At 36.2% G+C, this 16,088-nt stretch overlaps 1 protein-coding gene across 7 annotated transcripts in view; it reads left to right on the forward strand.

The window, feature by feature from the left end:
- CTNNA2 (catenin alpha 2) overlaps nt 1-16,088 on the forward strand; it is a 1,208,900-nt gene that overhangs the window by 492,081 nt on the left and 700,731 nt on the right. The window lies entirely within an intron of this gene.

Genomic DNA, 16,088 nt, shown 5'->3' on the forward strand with positions numbered 1-16,088 from the left:
CCTAACTTGACCAAGGGGTTGAATCAAGATAAAATGATCAAAGTACATTATTCAAAGTGAGTTGAGATTTTTGGATAAAAACAGAGGTGAGATAAAATGTGTTGGAATAAAGCTTAGTTGGAGGATCTATTTGATGTAGGCACTCTGTTGTATTTGATTGTCTATCTCATTCCTAATGACAGCATTATAGACGTTTGTTCTTGTTTAGAGGTTGAAGAAAGTGTGGTTGTGAATACCTTGTCTTTGTTGTTCATGTAACGTAACTATAGAAATAGGGCATTTATCACATGATGATAAATAATTCTTTAGGAACTTTGTTTCAGAGTCTATTGAATGCTACATTCCCCTTAGTTGCTGATAACAGTCGCACAAGTGATATCACAATATGATCCATAGCACAGTGTTAAAGGATAATCGAGTCCAATGTTATTATCTCAACCATTTTATAATTTTAAGTATCTCTCCCAGTATATTTAGAACCACAAGATCCTGTAAATTGATTATTTCCATTTATTTGTTACATTTATTTGTTTACTAAAGGTTACATTTATCTTTTGTACAATTGCTGTTTTTTCCTCTGTAATATTATTTTACATATTACTCTTGAACTTACGTCTTTTAATCCTTAGAATTTTTATTAGGTATGTGACCCAATGATTTGATTTATAAACATGCACATTGATATTTCTAACAATTCATATTTTTATATAAAATTTATACTCACCTGCCAGAAACAGTGACAAGAGAAAGGTACATGAAATATTTAAGTTCAGGACAACCATTAGGGAAGTTCTTGTGATATATTCCTAATGTATTGTGATTATTAGCATTCATTAAAATTTCCCTAAAAATGTAACACCCATCCACCAAATAATTCTTACTAAGGAAAGGATTATTTACTAGCAAATCACATATAGTTTGACACATCTATACGTTTAAAAGATAAGAAAAAGCAAAATTTGTTTTGCTTTTAATTGAGTTAATTTATTAGTTTTGATGCTGCAGTTCATGGAGCCTTAGGTGCTTCCGGGTCCCCATTAGTAGGTGACCAGGAGAGAAGAATGAGTATGACTCTTAGTACCCTCTGTCCCCCAGATCTGTTTTTCCCTGAGTATCCCTGACACTAATTGAATTCAATATTTGGTTTTTATGTAAAACTGTATTTGGAAAAAAACCAGACCCTGTTTTTAAGACAGATTTTTAAAATAATGACATACTTTATTTATACATCCAAGACTTTTTTTTCTGAAATAGCCAGATAATTGACAGGGAAGTTAATTGGGAGATATGAATTATTTAGGTTTTCGGCCAATCTGTGATAATACTCATGGATCTGAAGGTTATGATAGAATAGAGAAGCCCAGCTCTTTGCAGATAGCAGACCTATCCTGAAATATCCAAATGAATTTACAAATTCTGAGCTTCTTACCACTATTTGACTATCAAGTTATACTGGCTGTATAAAATCTCTTCGAATTAATGAGCATGGTCTGGCCACCTCTTCACCCCTGACCTGAGTTTCTCAGCAGTTCCTGGTTAAATATTCGATTCCACAGGGTTTCCTTCATTATTCCCCAGTGACTCTATGCCATACCTTCTAGGTGAAGAATAGCATGCTGATTATAGAGTACGATACTAGAATTCTTGGCATGCATCATTTTCTCCATGTTCTTTAGAAAGTGTCAGGATTTTTAGTTTTTGGAAGAATATAGATGTAATATTTTACAGCACACATAAGTTATAATATTCCAAAACATCCCACAAGACCTTTTATTTATTTCCTTTATTGTGAAGCATTTTCTTTCCTGATAGCTACAGATGAACTGGAGGCCTTTCTTTTATCCTGTAGTGAAACATTGAATTATACCCATACAGTTTAGCAGAACTAATGCTTACCCACTGGCTGAATAAATCAGGCTGTTTATATTTTCTTTAACACAAAAAGGAAATGATAATTAATGAACTTGAGGATAAGGCTTTAAATGTGTATAGTTATTATGGTATAACAGTGCTGCGGGGCTACTTGCTGACAAGGGTAAGGACAATTTTATTTCTTTATAAATAAAATTTAGAATTGAACGTCTAAAACTGAAAAAATATTAAGGGTTTATTGAGTGTTATGTTTTGGGAGTTATACTAGATACAACAGTATTAAATAATATGCAATAGAATGAGAGACTTATTGTGCAGGTCTTAAGTGTTGTAAGCCTATTAAGTCGTTTCCAAATAATAAAGACAAATGCATATCAAGATAGAAATAGGTAGATATGAGTTAGGTTTTCAGAGAGAGAGCTGGGTCAAGATACTGAATTATTCATGGCGGAAGTAGTGCTTGAAATATTTGAAAGGTGTACAGGAATAAGAGAAATCAAAGATGGAGGGTATACTTTGGAGGTAGGAATGACATAAAGCAAAATTTGTTATGGGAATGTGTATGGTACATTCTGAGCACAGTGAAGCCTGCTTGATTAGATAAAAAGACATCAAATAGAGAAAAAATATGTTTGCAAAGGAAAGTTGAGATTAAATTGCAGAGGGATAGGATTCCAAATTAAGAAATGCATGCTTTATTATGGTAGGCAGTTATTAAATTTTTATTTGTTTTGGTTTGATTTGTTTTGGTTGGGCTTGGTGTTATCATGATCATGATATTAGGTAATATGTGCAGTATTGGGGAACAGCCATCCTGCCTGCAGAGGTGGAGAGTGGCTCTTGAGAATGTCCCCGGGAGATAAGAGGCCATAGAGACCTATTAGTGGACTTTTAGGAAAGTACAGATGGAAGACAGTAGAGTCTGAACTACATAGAAGACAGTGGTAATGAAAAGGAGAAAAACAGATTCAAGGAGAATAACCAAAATAACCTGATGATGGATTTTTTTTCAACAAGAGGATAGACAGGAGAAGGAACCAAAAATGTTGCCTTTCTCTTTTCATGACATGTATTCATCAATTATTCATTGAACTAACATGTCAGCTAAGTTAGGGCTGATCAAATTCATTGACAGTATTTTTTGAAGAAAAGCATTTAACAGTGTTTAAAATCTGTCATATATTAGGTTTTGATCATACAATGTTACTCTATAAATATTTGTCTTCACCTGTTGCTTATTGTATTCACACAGTAGACTATTAGTGCTTTTGGGTTAATCGTGACGCTATCAAAACTCATAGTATGAAGCATGTTGCAGTTCTGCTGAGGCCTGGGTTTGGGTCTCACATTCCAGGGTCTCTTTGAAGGCTATGATTGGCCTAGTGGACAGGCCAGTATCTGCCTCTTTGGTGGTCATTTTTGGCTCAATATATGGAACATAGTAACTTCCAAGTTGTTATTTTAAAAATTAAAAAAACCCATTATTTCTTTGTGGGAAAAAAATTGGCCTTATAAAAGATACTCAAGTTTACCTTGGGTTTGTTGAATCTTAAGGGGTCATTTAGCTTTCATAGATATTCTTTAATTGTAACTCTTAAATTGTGTGTTAGAGAAGGATTGTGAGCATTAAATTTCATTAATACCTCAGGATACACTCCTTAAGAAGCTCAAGGATCTTGTCTAAGTGTGATCTGTTACCTGGAGCCTTCCTTTAGGTTGTTCTCTGTCCTATGGCAGCTGTGGTTTTAATTGTCATGCACTTCGTTGACTTACATCAGGTAATATTTCTGTTATTCAACTGTGTTCAAATATTTATGTGGTATCCATTTTATACAAAACACTATTGCAGACACTTTGGAACAGGAAAAAATTGAATAAATGAGCCACTGACTGTACCTTCAAGGAAATTATACCTTGTAGTGTCCAGAAATATACTGTTCTATTCATTATTTCTGATTTGAAATAACTATATTTTGAAGATTGTGGTTGTTCAGGTTGTTCATGACATGATAGAGAATAGGGTATTTTGTTGATTAAGATGAATTTGAGTCAGATGAAATTTGAAGCATTATTATCCAAGAAAGAAACCATTACCTACCACTGGAAAACTAATGTGTCTGCCCAATTTCCAATCAGCCTGAAGCCAGTTTCATTTTGCATGGGTGATACAGGTGATAGAGTTGGATCATCCAGCAGCTTCATGTATATTCATACTTATCTGGAAGGGTCAACCCCTCTTAGTTTGGTTTGAAATCTCACTGTGAAATGTACTTCTTCCTTTGATAGATTTATCAGGTGATATAGTCCAACCATTCCTGCAACAATACATGAAAAAAATGTTAATAGTTACCTATTAACTATAAATATAACTAAAAATAGTTAATAGTTAATACTGACCTTGAGGTATATATTGTCTGTTTCATAATAACCACAGGCAAAATTGTAAAACACATTATTAAAGGGATGATTTGTGGGTTCATAGATTAAGTATCTGTAAACACCACAGCCCTACACGTGTTTACTAAATACAAGCCATGTAAGGATAACCTTCCTTTGACAGGGAGATGTGACAGGGACTGGGTCTCCAGCAAAGACTTTCCACATTTTTAATGTCTTTCTGGGCAGCTTTAGGGGCATTTTGGTGGATTAGCAACTGAATATATCATTTCATCCAAAAGTAGGTAGCAAATTAATTCCAGGGGGAAATTTATAGTAGTAATTTTCAGAGAGTAACCAGAGAGGTAGGTACTCAAAATTGTGAGATTCAAGGAATCAGAGATGTTTTGATTAGAAAAAGATAGTGAGAGGAGAATAACTGACTTCAAATATTTGAAGAACTCTTTTGTAAAAGAAAAAGAGGGACGTATTCCAAAAGTGTATGTTTGACCACAAGGAAATATTTAGGCTCAACAGAAAGCAAAAACTTCAGAATAGCCAGATACCTCCAACAAATTCTATCATCTGAAGCACTCTGAGCTGCCTCAAAGGCTAGTGAGTTCTCTCTCACTAGATTGTGTGTTGTGAGCATTTAGCAGGAATGCTGTAACTAGAAATTAAAACATGAGGCTGAACTTTAAGTTTTCTCCTTTCCCTGACATCACTTTCATAATTTTCTAGACATGCATCTGTTGGATGTAGGTTGGCCCCATCATTGAGGAAATTCTTCATTCCTTGTATTCTACTTGTCTAGTTTTTCTTTGGTCCATTTTATACAAGAAGCTGGTTTGAAAAATGAGAGGGACGTTTGGGCTTTTAGATGATCAGGCTGGAAATGATAATCAGTTCCATATTCCTTACTAATCAGTTCTTGACGGAACAATTTTGCAGTTTGCCTAGTGTCTGGCAAGTAGGTTATTTACGTAGAAAGAACCTGGCTATGATTTAGCAAAGATGAGGATAGTTCTTCCATATCATAAAAAGTAATATGGGTTCCTGGCCAGCCATGGTGGCAGATGCCTGTAATCTCAGCACTTTGGGAGGCTAAGGTGGACGGATCACCTGAGGTTGGAAGTTTGAGACTAGCCTAGCCAACGTGGCAAAACTCCCTCTCTGCTAAAAATACAAAATTAGCCGGGTGTGGTGGTGTGCACCTGTAGTCCCAGCTACTTGGGAGGCTGAGGCATGAGAATCACTTGAACCTGGGAGGCAGAGGCAGAGGTTGCAGTGAGCCAAGATCACGCCATTGCACTGTAGCCTGAGTGACAGAGTGAGACTCTGTCTCAAAGAAAGAAAGAAAGGAAGAGAGAGAGAGAGAGAAAGAAAGCGAGAAAGAGAGAGAGGAAAGAAAGAAAGAAAAAGAAAGAGCGAACAAACATGGGTTCTAGCCACCTCCTCCCTCACTTCAGAGGACTCTTTGACATAACCTTTGTAGAGCAACCTTAGGTTCTCTTATATTTGCCTTTGTTCCTAGAGGCAGTAAACGCAACCAGGCCTTGGTGCAACTCGTGGAGAATGAAACTTTTGCAAAATAGGGATTGCGTTATGGTGCCTGGATGTCCATTTTGGATTTCTGCTATGTACTTTGAATCTGGCTACCCACTATAGACTTCCTGGAGGCCCAGATCTTCTGACTATCAATTAATGATAATGATTCTGGGCAAGTTTTCTCCAAAGGCTAAACTGGAAGTTATATTTTCTGATGTTGCTGCCAGAAAATCAATTCTATTCTATGAAGTCATTCCTCATGTGAGTCCATTCCTCTAGGGAGGTCAACTCTAGTATGATTTCTTTAAGCATCAAATTAATATTTTACTTCTTAAAATGCAAAGTATGTTTCTATTGAAGGTAGAGTTAGGCAGGTCTTTGGAATATCCCTGGCTTGTTAAGAATTTCTCTGCAGCAAATATTACTCAACAGTATAAAGCAGATTTTAGCACTTGCTTTCTGGTTAGAGCAATTGGACTTGGAATTTGCCTTTTTATTCAACCTGTATTTGACTTGACTTGTTAACTGTAAAAATATGATTTTTTTTTGTATCTGGTGATTTTGATTAGACAATTTTTAAATTACGAAATTTCATGGGATAATTTTAATCCATTAAACTCTTCAATATGCAGAATTTCAATCCATTAAACTCTGCAATCTGCATTAATATCCTGCACAATGCAACTGTTCACAGTGTATGTGTTAACTAGTGGTTAAAAGACCTTGTATGTTATTGACTCACCAATAAGTTCTAGTTCTATATCATTTAAATTCATCTTGTCTTTTTAATTATATTTATCTATGAATATTGGATATGTTTTAAAATGCAAAATTTAATTACGAAGAATGGGTTTCTTTTGTTTTTCTTTTTCTCCCCTATACCCACTCCCCTTTACCCCATTATCCCAGCCCTTATTAACCACCATTCTATTCTATGCTTCTATGACTTTTTTAGATTCCACATGTAAGTGAGGTCACGGAGGAGAATGCATTTCTTAATTTATTTGTACCCATGGTCCTCAAAGTGTGATGTGAGGACTAGCACTAGTCTGTAAGCTGTTTGTTACTAGTCTTCAACGAGATACGTACAATAATTGTCAGCATTTAGAAACTTTTGTAGTAATTTTGCATTTCCTTAACAATGGCACAGAATTTTACGAAGGTTGATCAGTTCACAATGAACTGGAAGTTTGTTTTTTTAACTACTTTTCATCCCAGATAGTCTGGGAAGCCTTGTTTCACCTTTCAGATGGTAGTACCCAAAAAGGGGAGAGAGGCAGACAACCACAAAAATACAAGCAGATGTTTGCAAAGGCAATACAGGCAAGCAAGTTCAGCTTAATGCTATACAAGGCTCCTAATCCAAACACGGGAATCCAGGGATTTGTGGATCTTGGAGAGGTCACCAACTCTCAGAATCCCCCTCTCCTTACCCAGTCTTACTGCCCCAAATCCCCAGCACTAGTTTTTTGGACAAAAACAGTTGTGTATGGAAGGTACTGTTTAAAATGCATGCGGTCAGCAACTGCCCATTGAGCCTCTCTCACACATTCAGATTCTTTGATGAGGTTGGCTTACAAAGCTCAGGACCCGAGGTACATTCTGATCCAATGGATTTCTGTGGGGACGAGCCTCACCCACCTGGGGATGAGTGGAGCAAGTCTTACTGCTGTACACACAGACTGCAGAACCTGAGCCCTAAATGCTATGGGGACCTGCCCTTCCTCCCCACACTCTACCTCAAGGGCCCTCCCTTTCTCTGAAAAAACAATACTTTATTATAGTTATACAGGATGGAAAAGGAAAATGATGAGAGGAAAGAAAAGAACAGATAAAAGGGAAAGAGGAGCAGGGGAGAAAGCTAACTGTATGATGGCGAAGAGGGAACCAATGAACTTGGGATTTGAGAGTATGTGAAATCACAGTTGAAAACCTTTAAGGTTTTGTCTTTTAACTCCGGCCACCTCTCAGCCACCTATGCTGAGATACTTGCGTGAGATTCTTTTTTTTTTTTTTTCCCTTTTTTTGTGTTTTCTTAATGCTGGATCAATGAAAATACTGTTTCAGCTTGAATTTATGGTGTAAGTGAGCCAGTTATTGAAGTAAGCTTGATGTGTGTACACCATGAACTACTCAATTTACAATATTAAAATAATTCCCAATATTAAGTGTAAATAAAGCATGATTTACATTTTATGTAACTGCTAGTTTATGAGTACTCAAGACTTTGTACATTTTAACCAGGTCTATTTTTAATTGAATATTGAAAAACTAGATCCTCAAACTTTTCATCACATGCATTGAGTTACAAACTTGACAAACCACCCCATCTTCTTCCTTGCATTTTTACCACCACACTTTGCATTTCATGCCGTGGTCATGACAGGCACCTGTTGATACCCAGAAAAAGCACTTTGAATGTGTCTACTGTAATAGTGTGCATTGATCCTATTGATCCCTGTGATCTTTGAAGTGTGTGTTTCACCTGTCATTAATTTATTTTGTCTGTACATATGTCATTTTAGGTTAGCTCTCTGTTGTCAGTATTTCTGGTATATATATTTGATTGGCTCCAACTGGACATTTTTGTTTGTGGATATCTTGGACAATTATAGTTATCATTTCATGCTTTATAGGGTTTTTGTTTTCTGTGTTAACATCACCACTACCGCCATAATCACAATGGTATTTATTGAGCAACCTTTGTGTAAATTGGGTAGACATTTTCTCATATGTCGTAGATCCATGGGTTTAATATAAAAAAGGGGCGGGCAGCGGAAGCTAATATTTATTGGATATTTATTGTGTACCCAGCATGTTATGGGCTATCATATTGAACCTTTCTAACAACACTGTTAGGCTGGGATTTGTATCTTCATTTTTTAAATGAGAAAATTGAATCTCACAGAGTAAAGCTACTAGCCCCAGTGAAACAAAGAGGCTGAAATTCAAATCTAGATCTTTGGGCTTATGGTATTCTTTTTTTTTTTTTTTTTTTTTTGAGACGGAGACTTGCTCTGTCGCCCAGGCTGGAGTGCAATGGCGAGATCTCGGCTCACTGCAACCTCCGCCTCCTGGGTTCATGCCATTCTCCTGCCTCAGCCTCCCTAGTAGCCAGGATTACAGGCACCTGCCACCACACCTGGCTAATTTTTGTATTTTTAGTAGAGACGGGGTTTCACCATGTTGGCCAGGCTAGTCTCGAACTCCTGACCTCAAGTGATCCGCCTGCCTCGGCCTCCCAAATTGCTGGGAGTACAGGCATGAGCCATCTCACCCGGCCCCCGAATTACTATTCTTTACATGGTCTCACCACCTGTATGCTTTTAAGCATACTTAAAATGTTTCTGTGCTTCATTTACCTGCATTAATGCTTTGTGTTGTTTTAGTTCTTTAACATTTTTTGAATAATTATGACAGCTTGATCACATCTCCAGATAACATTGCATATGAAGCATTTAAAGATCAGTAATAAATATAAAATTTAAGGAAGTTCCATGAGGTAATAGAAACCATTCCAAAATGAAAATATAAGAGGTCTATGTTTTAGGTTCAGGTCGGCACTAAGCTGTAACTATGAGCTTTGGATATTTTATTTATTTATAAAATGAGAAAGCAGAGATACATAATTTCTAAGGTTGGGCTTTAAAATTATATGCCTATATGGTCTGAAAAACATTCTTGAACTATTTTAATTTTGCCTATCATCCAAAAACATTTTAAAAAGAAATTCTATTTTCTCTGACTTTGTGTTTGAATTAAGAAGATGAAAATCAATTTGGCCTGATTACAGAACTTAACTATATTAGGTTGGTGCAAAAGTAACTGTGAAAACAGCAATTACTTTTACACCAATCTAATAATATCAGCAACAGCCAAACACTAATAGCAATAATAATTTGCCTACTTTTAAAATCATGTGTTATCTATAACTGTGCAACTCTACAAAATTGTTGAGTGGTTGTTCCCATTTCACAGATAAATACATTGAGGCTCAAATAAGTCAATATGATTGGGGTCAGAAGAGCTACTACAGGTGGGACTTGAGTTTACACTCAGCTTTCCTTGTATTCTAAGCCCATTGTCCTTACATCATTCCAAAGGCAAGTCCCAGCCCAGAAGTCTTTGAGCATCCCAAGTAGGGAGGGTATGTGGCTTAAGGGACTGGTTGCCTCTTCTATGATGAAAGCTGTGTCCTTGCTCTGCAGCTCAGGATTAGACACTACCAGATGTGATACACAGAGGGGAACAAGGTGAGCTCTTCCTCATTTCCCCCCAAAAAAGACATGGGACCCTTTGGTGGAATGAAAGAACCTAGCCCAATGGCTTAAATCCTATTTTATGTTACAAATGTAGGTAGCATTACTGAAAAGAGATAGATTTAGAATAAATGCACCAAGGTTTTACTTTCGAAGATAAGTAGAAGTTTGAATGAGTTTGCTAAGAAAAATTTTAGAATGGACATATAAATAGGGCTCAATAGTTATTTGGATGAGATTGTGGTTGCATAGATCCTTAACAAGTTATACGTTTAAACTTGGTGTATTTGTTTGATGTTTGCCAGAGCGGGGGAGCAGAGTTAGCATTATCTCCTTGATGGACAACAATCTTCCTCCCTAATGAATAATAACAACAATGAAAATAATGACTATGTTACTGACAGGCTGTTCTCTGACAGCCGTGGTGTTAGGTGCTTTGCACTTATTACTTCTTTTGATTCTCCTGACAGCCATATTAGGGAAGAACACTACTGTCTTTGTTTTACAGATGAGGAGGCAGAGGCTCCAAAAAATTAAATGCCTTGTCCAAAGTCACATGGCGGCAAAATCACAATTTAGGCTGGTCTGCCCAGAGCCCATATTTCTTCTCTCTCTCTCTCTTCTTTTTTTTTTTTTTAACTTTTTATTTGGAAATAATTTTAAATTTACAAAAAGTTGCAGAAAAGTACAAAGAACGATATATGCTTTACTCAGATTTGCCTGTTAACATTTTGCCCTATTTCTGACCCCACACTCTCCTGTTACACTGCAGCCTCACAAAGAGAGGTTATCATTTATTTTTAGTGCCTTGGATTTAGTTGATCTCATGATCAGCCCAGTCTGGCTCACCTTGTTCAATGCCCTAGTGAAATTCTACATTTCAAATATCTTTGAAATAGAAGAATTGGTGTCACATTGTAGTTATACGAAGACTATACATGAGATGAATGCATAAATCTAACTGGGGTGGAGAAATGACTACCTTTTACAAATTGTCCCTCTAAAATGTTTTGGGGTTTGCTGATTATTTTCAAAAGAATGTTGACAGAGGCCTGGCAGCAATAAATAATACATCTTGTGTTATTTTTCCTTGCAGAGATTTCCTTTTTGAGTGGCAATTTTTTTCCTTTTTAGGTTTATTTACCCAATTGTTGAAATCAAAAATTAAATGCAAGTCACAGTTCTTTGGACTATCAAAGGATATGCCCAGAAGAGGGCAGACTTGCATGCTGCAACTGTTTCCTGTGTAACTGAGCGATCTGCATGCTGATGTTATAGAATGGCAATGAAGAGAGATTTAATAATAAAATGAAAGGCTTATGCTTATTTGGTACAGGATTTCTAATAAGACATCAGAGGCAAAGAGGCTTTAAAAGAACAATGTACTCTATTTAGTGTATTCTAAACGCAAAGAAAACCATATTCGTTTGATTCTATTTTTTTTTTTCTTTCTGAGGCAGTACTCGTTTCCTCAGTATTTCTGAGTTGTTTTTTTTTTAATTTTTTCTTATGCTGGGATTTTTTTTTCTCTATTGTCGCCCAGAGAATTTTCAGTGGTGAATGCTTTTGAATGCCTTATAAAGGTACAAAGTTTATCTACAGTTTACAGTATTATTTAATTGTCACACCTGTGAAAGGAGGAATGGTGAAAATCCCTTATTTATGCCCCTACTTCCTGAATGTGCCCTGTGGGAACAGTTACAGACAACCCGACCCCCTTTTCCTCCTCTTGGCTCTTGCCTGCAACCGGCATCCTCTGGCCCTTCGAGTGGCACCATCTAGTGGCTGTTTCTGGAAACTCCAAGAGTCCTTTTTTTTTCCCTAGCATCTTTCAACACACCTCAGTTGTAGACAGGCTTGATTAAAGTTGTCTAAGGAAGCTTCTTTCTTTTGGATACTGGCATAACCATTTTCCTTACCTTAATCCATCGTTCCTCACCTTAATCCATCTTGCCTCATTATATTAGAGAAGTTTCACAGTCTTTCCAGGGGTAGAGGTCTAAAATTTATACAATTGGGAGACTCTAGTTTAAAAAAATACAAAATCATGAATAAACATTAGATATCAGGATTTAGAGGAGGGCTGTGCAGATGAAGAGTCCTGAAGCTTAAAAAAAATTGATTTTTTGGTACAGGATTTCTAATAAGACGTCAGAGTCAAAGAGGCTTTAAAAGAACAATGTACTCTATTTAGTGTATTCTAAATGCAAAGAAAACTTTTTTTTTGTTTTCTCTTAGATTTTTATCTTATCTCCTCCCCACACTCACCTTTCTTTCGTTTTCTGTCATGTTACGTGACCTAAGTAAGCCACGAAAGAGCCACTTTTCTTATCCCGTTTGCTAAGTATTGACGTGAAGGTAGTTTCCATTATTTTGTGATGAAATTAGACATAGAAAATAATGCCATTGACCTCCAGATGTCTTTTCATGACCTCTTCCTCTCTTCTCCTTATTAAATCTTGTTCCCAATGGAAAATAAACATTCATAAAAAGTATATAGAGGTTTCTTATTCAATTTGTTGTCATTTCTACTTAATTGTCGACATCAAAATAGTATTTGGTAGTGCTTTGCTTTAAAGATCAATTTTTGTTTCAAATGTAAGCCAGTTGACTTACATTCTAAGTTAGGGTTTTCTGGCCTGGCTAGAAAAACTAACAGCCACATATAGCACTTTTCTAAAGGAAACTACTATCCGTGTTCCAAATAACAAGTTTAGAAATGAAATTTGAGAAAACAACCTGCTCATAAGATGGGGCCAGTCTACATGACATGGAAGACAATCCGTCATTTCACTTAGCATTCTGCATGTAGCGTCTGCAATCTTCAGCCTATGTCTTCACTCATGATTTCTTGACATATCTGCACATACCCCTCATTATTTCATATTTCTCTAAATTTTCTCACTTTTAAAATCATCTGTATTTACAAGGTTAATGGTATATTGCCATGCCTTCAAAGGAACATTTGTATCATTTGTCATAATTAGAAGAGAACCACAGAGAAAAATACAGTGACATGAAAATGAAATTAAATACTAAGAAGATACTGAAGCCTGCCAAGGGCCCTGTTCCCTCTATTAAAAAGGAAGATTAGAACAGGCTGGAGAGGCTTAAAGTAGAAGAAATGAAGACTGTGTTCTAAAGCTAATCAGAAGACTGAAAAGACAATTAAAAGAGGACTACATTTCTTTCTAAGTAATTCTGTGGTACTTAATGTCCCATCCTGGTTCTATTTAAAATAGTCTTTGAGAAACACTGATGAAGAAAGTTTTTGTTTTTACTCTTGTAGACATTCCAGATGCCTTTCGAGATTCATTCTATTAACCTTTTATAGGATGGGAGTAATCATTATGTGTTGAGGCAGACATGTTTTTTAAACTCTATGTTACTCAGATTTGATTGGTATGACACTAACTTCCCATGGCTATTTTAAGTGTTTTATTAGAAAACACATGGAAAAAGCCTAGAACAGTGATTTTCCCTCAAAAATGGCAGTGCCCTCAAATCTGCTCCCATCTCCCAACCAAGGAGGAGCTGAGAAGTAAGGGAGGAGGGGAGAACCAGCTCACTGTCATCTATTTCATTGTGTAAAGCAAATCAGCCCTTTGTTTTTATAGATACGTAATAATATGAGTAAACATATACACTGTAGAGCTTGATTTGTAGAACAGAATTAGGATCATCATTATATGGTTTTTTCACAGTTTCAGAAAATGGAGTATCAGAAACAGTGATGAAGATGTATTTGGATTGACAGTCTAATTAAAGATATTTCTCAGTGTAACATTTATACATATGAGTAGATTCACAATTTGGAAGATTTTAAGACACTTTCCTGTATGTGTGTGTGTGCTTATGTGTGTTGGAGGGATTTGCAGCTGTCAGAAAATATTATTATCCAACATTTTTAGAGAGTGAACCGAATTGTAAGAACAGCAAGCGATCTGTTCGCATTATGCACTTAAATTATGAATAAAATTACAGGCATAAAATCAGAGTATGCACTTTTTGCATAAAGACAAAGCATTTGTTCTTCAAATGAGATGGAGGTGGCTCCAAAGAGATTGCCATAGCTTTAAATGGCACTTGCCAATTTTTTTTAAAAGTATTATCTAGAACACCTTAGGGCACAATGTGTAGTAATGTAGTTACTACAAGGCTGTTTGATTCATTGCCAAATAGTACTCAGAATTCAGAGATCAGATAAATTAGATTTTAATTGGGTTTTAAAGCTAAGCTGAATAGGTAGATCAGGTAGAACTGGTCACAAACATACTAATGTAATAAAACCTTTGGTTCTCTAAGGCTCTTGCATTAAAGACCAGGCAGCTATCACTGACAGATGATGCCATGGAGTGGTCCTGAAAGATCGATATTAACGGGTGGAGTGTGCACTGGGTTCCAACATAATCATGTTACCTGGAGCCATGGAAAAATAGCGACCTGACCTGAACTCTCAGTTATATTATAGAATTTTGAACACAAAATGAAATGGAGTTTTACCAGCCTGATAGGACTCTCAAACACAGTTTATTATTGTTTTGTTAGCAATCTTTAAAAAAAAATTCAAGGCACAGCACCAAGTTGTTTATGTCTGAGTGTGTTGAGTGCCTGATTGTGTAGACATGGGTAGCTGAAGTAGCTTGTAGTGTCTGACTCCAAATTGAGACTTGTGACTTTTTAGACTTAACTTTCTGTATAAGTCTGTTATTTTCCATCCCTCTGTCCATTACTACAGTATTTACCTGTTTACATTGGAATAAATATATTCAAATGACTGTTATTTTAAAATGTTTATAAAATACATACACTGAACTCATTTTATTTTCTGCAGTCTTAAAATGAGTTTTTTTCTTAATATTTATAGATCTTTTGTTAAAAGAGCTATAGAAATCTTTTGTTACTTTCTCTCCCAAAATGCTGTTTCCTTTGGGAATTTTATTTTTCTTTTGGTTGTTTGTTTTCCTTCTTTGTAATACCCTATTTTTTCATTCTACAATTAGCCATTTGTCAATAAACTCAATTAGAAAACTCTTAGAACTAAAAGTTTAGCAGTAAGTCTAGATACATGTAAACATCAATTAATGATCTTATATATTAGCAATAATCAATTAGAAAATATAAAGAAATAAAATTCCCACTCACAGAATTGCGAAACCATGATTTTCTTAAAAACACATGGACCTGGCTGGGAGCGGTGGCTCACGCCTGTAATCCCAGCACTTTGGGAGGCCGAGGTGGGCAGATCACCTGACGTTGGGAGTTCGAGACCAGCCTGACCAACAGGGAGAAATCCTGTCTCTACTAAAAATACAAAATTAGCTGGGTGTGGTGGCACATGCCTGTAATCTCAGCTACTCGGGAGGCTGAGGCAGGAGAATTGCTTGAATCCGGGAGGCAGAGGTTGCAGTGAGCCGAGATTGCACCATTCCGTCTCAGACAAAACAAAACAAAACCAAAACTAAAACAAACAAACAAAAAACCCACATGGACCCTACTAATTGGTCTAAAATATTTTTAAGAAAAGTCAATATTGAATCTTCTTTCTATAAATTAGATAGTGTTGGAATATACTTTGTACTGTTTTAGTATTTAGGAGCAGGAGCTTATAAAATCCAAGAACAAATTTATATACAAAGAAAATAAAGAAAAATGAAAAGACAACCTTTTAAAGAAATTTTCTACAAATTTTCTGATGGGAAGATTTTGTTTTGTTGTGTTTTTAAAGATAATTGCAAAATGCTTATTATACATGTGAAATTGCGGATAAATACCCATTTGATCTTTGGCATTATTTTTTGCTTGGAAATACTCATTGCTGCTATTATAAATCTTTCACCCCATCCTCACTTCTTCTATCCCTGTTCTTCCTCTGCCTAGCAACCTGAAAAAAGCAAGCCTTCTAGCAGGCAGCAGAAGAAGGTTGCCATGAAAACTGTGAATCAGTCAGGACCCAGGCATCCATGTGTATGGGGGGCTGTCAGCAACCTCTCTTTCTGATGTTGTGCCTTTTTCCTCTGGCACATTTCTGTT

The sequence above is a fragment of the Nomascus leucogenys genome, chromosome 14, assembly GCF_006542625.1.
Source record: "Nomascus leucogenys isolate Asia chromosome 14, Asia_NLE_v1, whole genome shotgun sequence".
NCBI classification, from domain to species: Eukaryota; Metazoa; Chordata; class Mammalia; order Primates; family Hylobatidae; genus Nomascus; species Nomascus leucogenys.